This window comes from Theropithecus gelada, chromosome 13, assembly GCF_003255815.1.
Source record: "Theropithecus gelada isolate Dixy chromosome 13, Tgel_1.0, whole genome shotgun sequence".
In the NCBI taxonomy this organism is placed as follows: domain Eukaryota; kingdom Metazoa; phylum Chordata; class Mammalia; order Primates; family Cercopithecidae; genus Theropithecus; species Theropithecus gelada.
This window is the reverse complement of record NC_037681.1, coordinates 78407533-78414480: the sequence shown is the minus strand read 5'-3', so window position 1 is coordinate 78414480 and position 6948 is coordinate 78407533. Positions and strand designations below refer to the sequence as shown.

General features: G+C 42.5%; 1 pseudogene; it reads right to left on the bottom strand.

The window, feature by feature from the left end:
• Positions 1-1336: 1336 nt before the first annotated feature.
• On the bottom strand, positions 1337-2355 carry LOC112604883 (annotated as a pseudogene).
• Positions 2356-6948: the final 4593 nt, after the last annotated feature.

Below are 6948 nucleotides of genomic sequence, written 5' to 3'. Positions count from 1 at the left end.
AAAGGGTGAAGGCCTAAGCTTAGTTATTAATTAAGTATTATATTGGTGTTTTGTTTATTATGATAGGACAGAGTAAAATCCATTAATATGAAAGAGGAAGAGGAATGTCGATCCGTTGTACTACTTTGTGGGTTTGTGAAACTTTAATATTTCTGATAAAAATATGGAGAACATATTTGCAATGGGGTTTGGATAATACAATTTTGGTATCATATGCCATGATTTCCATATTGCAGAAATGAAAACTGGTTGAAGCACGCCAGAGCTGCAAATGCTTTCCTTTTCCCTGTGGGAAAAAAAAATCTTACTGTGTGGGATCAGTTTGGGGCACGATGAGTCTCAGAATAGCCACACCTAGCCTGAGCAGGCTTAAATTTGCCATCCTAGTTCTGCAGATTATGCTAACTTAATAAAATAAAAATAACCTAACACACACCTAACAGCACATCACTGAAAACATTGTTTTAATAGTAACTGCATTTTCATTATTCCAAATTTGAATCCACTTTTCAAAGTGGTTTCACATCATTATCTTTTTTTTTTTCTAGTTTTGGCAGCATTTTCATTTTTTCTTACACAATGATGTGTTGCTGGGGCCTCATGTTCTCACATAACAGGAGAAAACCAAAGTCTGTTGTCATGTCTTAAAGAATTGAGAATTGTGTACAAAAAACGGTCACATAAATTTAAAGGATGAATAAATTTACAGGTGTAAATGCAAACTGCTTCCAACTCAAGGCAAGTAACAGTCCATGGTGTTCTGGCAGGAAAACATCAGGTAAGAAAGGAAGCAGGATCCTACAGCTTGGACTTTTCCAACCCTGAGAGACCGGCAAGATAGAAATTACAACTGGTTCAGGAGCCCTTGCCAGCCTCTAGAGAAATCCCATGACACTCAGCCATGACACTTTAACACCCTGTGCAGATCCCAGAGACTACTGGCTACTCAGGCTCACCAAGCCATGGACTTGTCTCTGACAAGCATGTTCTTTCCTCAGCCACTAAGTGACCCAGCCACATGTAGTAAAGGTTGAAATCAAAGGTATGTACAGGGTCTTAAACCAATGACTCGGGAAGAATTAACTTCAATACAAGGTTAAAATCAACAAGTTCTACAATCCAGTCTTGCTATCAGATAAAAGCTTCAAGGACAAATTTCTTTTCAAAGGCTTATTACCATTTCATGAGGTGTATACAGGTGCCAGGGGCAAATTTATACTTCTGAATTAACCCATGCAGCAAATGCTACAAGTAACTGCCCACAGTCCATTTAGAAGCATTTGTGGTGGATGATGGAGGGGCCTGACTCGTGGTACTCCTGCTTCCTAATCTACATCTACTGGAAAGTGGACAGCGAGGTCAGGATGGAGCCACAGATGCACACCGAGTATTTGCACTCAGTGGGGAGGTGATTTTGATCTTCTTGGTGCTGGGTATCAGGGTGGTGATCTCCTTACGCAACCTGCCCATGATGCCTGGGTACGCGGTGGTGCCATTGGACAGCACCATGTTGGCATACACGTCCTTGTGGATGTCCACATCATACTTCATGGTGGAGTTGAAGGTGGTCTCATGGATGCCTCAAGATTTCACGTCCAGGAAAGAGGGCTGGAACAGTGCCTCCAGACATCAGAACCACTCATTGCTGATGGTGATCATCAGGCCGTTGGACAGCTGGTAGATCTTCTTCAGGAGAAGAAAGATGCAGCAGTGGCCATCTCCTGCTCAAAGTCCAGGGTAACATACCATAGCTTCTCTTGATGTCACGCACGATCTCCCTCTCAACTGTGTTGGTGAAGCTGTAGCTGTGCTCCGTGAGGATCTTCATGAAGTTGTTGGACAGGTCCCGGCCAGCCAGGTCCAGACACAGGATGGCTGGTGGAGGGTGTAGCCCTCATAGATGGGCACTGTGACCCCATCTCCAGCATCCATGACAATACCAGTGGTGCACCCAGAGGCATAGAGGGACATTACTGCTTGGAAGCCCACAGGCCTGGCCAGGGTATTGAAGGTCTCAAACACGATCTGAGTCATCTTCTTTCTATTGGCCTTGGGGTTCAGGGAGGCCTCAGCAGCACTGGGTGCTCCTCCAGGGCCATGTGCAGCTTGTTGTAGAAGGTATGGTACTAGATTTTCTCCATGTTGCCCCAGTTGGTGTCCATGCAGTGCTGGATGGCGTACTTCAGGGTCAGCATCTGGCTTGCTCTGGATCTCGTCACCCATGTATGAGTCCTTCTGGCTCATGCCCATTTTCACACCGTGGTGCCAGGGGCACCTGATGATGGAGAGAAACATGGCTCAGGGAGCATCCTCCCCAGCAAAGGCAGCTTTGCACATGCTGGAGTCACTGTCAGTGATGAGCCAGCAATCTTTTCTTTCATTGAGATTGGTGGAGGAGCAGGGAGGTGGAAGGTAGACCATTTGCAGTGAGTGAGCCACATCATTATCTTATGCTTTCCTTCCAACAACTTTTAGATAGATAACCAGGGCCCCACTGCTGGACTTGTTTTAGAGGCATAGAGAAAGGCTCAGCTCTTGTTCTTGATTTCCTTCTCTTACATTCTTGACTATTCCTTTTTATCCTGTCCCTTCATCCTCTTCCTCTATGAAGGCTTTTCATACCTGTAACATAAAAAGGCTTAACTCACTCTTGTTTTAAACAAGGGAACAAAAACATCATCCTATTCTTCAATAGCATTCTTCTGTTTTCCCCCCAATATTCCCAATACAACCAGCCCTGTGCCTCCATTGCCCTTCACAGCCAAGTGTCAGGAGAGGGGGCCTCAGTCACTGTGTGAAATCTCCCTTTCATTCCCTCCTTGAATTTCTCAGTCCCGTTGTGAATTCTCTTCAGTGCTGGCACTGAGATCCATCCCTTGCTTCTTCCAGCTCTCTCTTCCATCTTGGGCAGCTACTCTCACCTTTTTCAGGGAGCTCCTGCTCAATCTAATTTGAGGGTTCTTCCTCCAAAATTGTATTTCTGTCCCAGCCTCTCTTATACAAAATCATACAGAACTTACACACACATACACACACACCAATTTCTAATATATTCAAGTCAGCTTCCTTGTAAAAATGGATTACCCACTTTCCTTAATGACATGATGATCAACCTTGTTGCTCAGGCCAGATTTCTGGGTCAAGTCTGGGAATCTCATCAGCTTTCACCATGTTTATTCTTCAACAACACATGTTTTGTTAATCTTATCCACTCAAATCCTGTCAATGACAATTTTTTTAAAAATTCGAATGTATTTCCTCGTTTCATCCTCACAGCCACTATGTTATTATAAAGTCGTACCTTGCTTGCATTACTGCAGCAATGTTCTAAGTGGTATCTTTGCTTCTAATTTCACTTCTTTCCAAATATCTATACTCCTGCCAGAGTGGTAGTGATGTTTCTAACACTTACCTGCTTAAAACCCACTATTTTTTTCTTACCACCTTTCAGTGGAAAATCCATAGTCTTTAATACCTAACAAGAGCTACTTTTTGATTTGTTTTAGCCTCCTTCCAACGCTATCTTTCTCATTTCCCTTGCATATTACCCTGTAACTGCAAAGAACCACCTGAAGTTCTTACAATATTCTGTCATCTGGTATCCTTGCTTGAAAGGTCCCTAAACTGGGTTAATAAGCATCTTTCCAGAATTCATGTATGTTAGGCACCTCCGAATGTTACTTCATTAGGAAATAGGTCTTGTTTAAATTGCATATGTTTAAGGTGTGCGACAGGATATTTTGATACACATAGTGAAATGATTATCACAGTCAAGCAAATGAACACATCCATCACCTCAAATAATTCCTTTGTTGTGTGTGTAAGGCAAAGTACCTGAAATCTCTCTTAGCAAGTTTACAGCACACAATACGACATTATTAACTCTAGTCCTCATCCTATCCATTAGATCTCTAGACTTACCCTACATCATTGCAACATTGTACCCTTTGAGCTACTTCTTCCAATTTCCTCTCTCTCTTTGCTTCTGGTAACCACCCTTTCTGTTTTTCTCTGTTTCTATGTACTCAAAAAAAAAAAAAAAAAAAAAAAATCCGCATGTGAGATCATGTAGTATTTGTCTTTCTGTGTTTGAATTATTTCACTTAGCATAATGTCCTCCAGGTTCACTGATGTTATTGCAAATGGCATCATTTTCTTTTTAAAGGCTAAATAATATTCCATTGGGTATATGCCTGTGTGTGTTTACATTCATACATATATAGATATCACAGTTTATCCATTCATTCATTGATGGACACTTTGCAGATGTAATCAGTTAAGGGGAAATCATGCTGGATTAGGGTGGGCCCTAAATGCAGTATCACTGGTGACTTATAAGGAAAGGAAAAGAGACACAGAGACCCTGTGTGTCAGGAAAAAGGCCAAGTGAAGGCAGATGCAGCGACTGGAGTGAGGTATGCACAAGCCAAGGAATGCCAAGGATCACCAGCAACCACCAGAAGCTAGGAGAGACGCATGCAGTAGATTCTGTCAGAGAAGAGCCTGGAGAAAGAGCCAACTCTGCCAATGCTTTGATTTCAGATGTATAACCTTCAGAACTGGGAAATAATAAATTGTTTTTGTTTAAAGCCAACCAGTACATGGTGATTTTTAAAGGCAGCCCTAAGGCACTAAGTTACCCTCTCTCAATTTTCTCCCAATTGAAAGAGCCTTCAGGGGCAGGGCGTGGTGGCTCACGCCTGTAATCCCAGCACTTTGGGAGGCCAAGGCGGGTGGACTGCCTGAGCTCAGGAGTTCGCCACCAACCTGGATAACATGGTGGAACCCCGTTTCTACTAAAACACAAAAAATTACCCAGGTGTGGTGGCACGTGCCTGTAGTCCCAGCTACTCGGGAGGCTGAGGCAGGAGAGTTTCTTGAACCTGGGAGGTGGAGGTTGCAGTGATCTGAGATCATGCCACTGCACTCCAGTCTGAGGGACAGAGTGAGACTCCATCTCAAAAAAAAAAAAAAAAAGCCTTCAGGACCAACCTCCCACAGGTCAGGGTGGGGATCAACTTCTGGGCACCATGTGCTTCTCTGTTCTATTGCCATGTGAAAGCCACCAGCCAGTGAGCTACTTGAGGGCAACACATGACCCTTAGCGCTCTGCCTGCAGTGTCCAGTACAGTCCCTGGCATGTAATGGAACAGTTTTTTGTCAGTTAATTGTATCTGTGAAAATGTCTTGTAAATCCTAGTATTTGTTTTGCTGCATTTTGTCTTTAATGGCAGACGTAACTGAGGTATCCAGTGTGTCCTTAATTTTAACTTTCCTTTTGAGAGGCCCTAATGAATAGCTGGCTGTTCTTTAGGGATGAAGTGCTTCAGTCAGTTGAAAATCCAGAGTGGCGGTTGGTTACTATTTCAGCAGAGATGAGTTTGTCCGGTTCGATAGCTGGCTTTGTGGCAGGGGCATGGAAGAGGTATAAATGTGGAGAGTGGACTGGGCCCCTTGGTGAGGAAGGGGTAGTGGGAGCTAGAACTTGTGGACATATAGGAGCTTTCTGTTCTGAGTGAGTGAGTGAGAATAGTAGCCACTTTAGCGCAAAAGACATTTCTTTTCATGGCTGAGACTCCTACACCAAAAGATTGATTAATGAGATACAAGCATACAAATTTGCTTAATATAAGTTTTGTGTGACATGGGACCCTTCATAAGGAAAATGCCCAGAGAAACAGGTAAACTTGTAAATTTGTGTGCTTAGGTTTGATGAAGAGTGAACAGTTGTGAGGAAGTATGCATAGACAAAGGAAATATGACCTAATGGTAATAAACTGGGGGGAACTTAGCAAGGCCTGTTTGTTCTGGTCCTTCTCTGTGTCCCTCTGTCTCCAGGAATAAGAATGTTCCTTTCCTCCAGGTCAAGGGAGGATACTTTTGGAATTAGGGTCTTATATTCTGTTTCAGACGAGAAGTGTGGGAGAAGGTTAGAGAGTGAGCTTCCTAGGTTTTATGACCTGCTCTAAGGGAGAAAGGTGAGAGGAAAGTACGGGCGATTGTCCTGCTTCTCAAATGCCAAGGTGCCATATTTGGGAGAAGCATATCCTGAACCCATCACAGGTACACGATTACCTGTAATAAGTTCTTGGGAGTTGGATACCTTCCTTCTTTCAGTGGTTTCATGTCTGTGGCCACCTTCCACTCCCCAAACACTCCCTTCCCCTCCTCCTTTTCCCCCCATACACATACAGAACATTGATCTGCTTCTTCTGAAAGTTCCTCAAATATGCTAATTTTTTTTTTTTTTTTTTTTACCATAACTGACCAACCTTTGCGGAGTGTCATTTCATTCTTCTCTTATGTATGACTGTAAGTAAAAGATAAGAGATGAACATTTTATTTTCTGTTACAAAGTCCATTCCCTTTTGATTCATCACAAGACAAAATGAATCTCAAAAATCTTAATGAAGTTGGTAGTTCCAGTGCACATTAAGAGAAAATTATCTTACAGAAGAAAATACACATCAACTATTTGGTGAACTGATGAGAAACTAACGGCCAAGTTTGGAAATTGTTCAAGTTTTCTATGAATATTCATAAATAATTAACTTGCATCTCAATTTAGAACCTAACAACAGTTCATTTCAATTTTTAAAAAATATCCGAGTTAATTATATGCTGAGGTCTCCTTGCTGGGTCCTCTCTCCTAGTGGCAATTGAATAACTTCAGTTGGTGACAATAACCCTGTGTTTCTGTGGCGTTCACCACATTGCTGTGTAGCTGGAGGAAGATACATAATGACACTCTTTGAAGGACAGCTGGCTTCCTAAGGGGTGCTCTCTCCCTTTCCCTACTCCCAATCTTTTCCTTTGGGGGTAAATTCCTTTTGTTCACACTTTTTACTGAAAGTGAAAAAAAAAAAAAGTGTGCAAAATATGAGGCAAGAAAAAAAGAACCTGCCCTAAAGTAAATACATGGTGAAAAAATAGATAGGTTCATCCTCT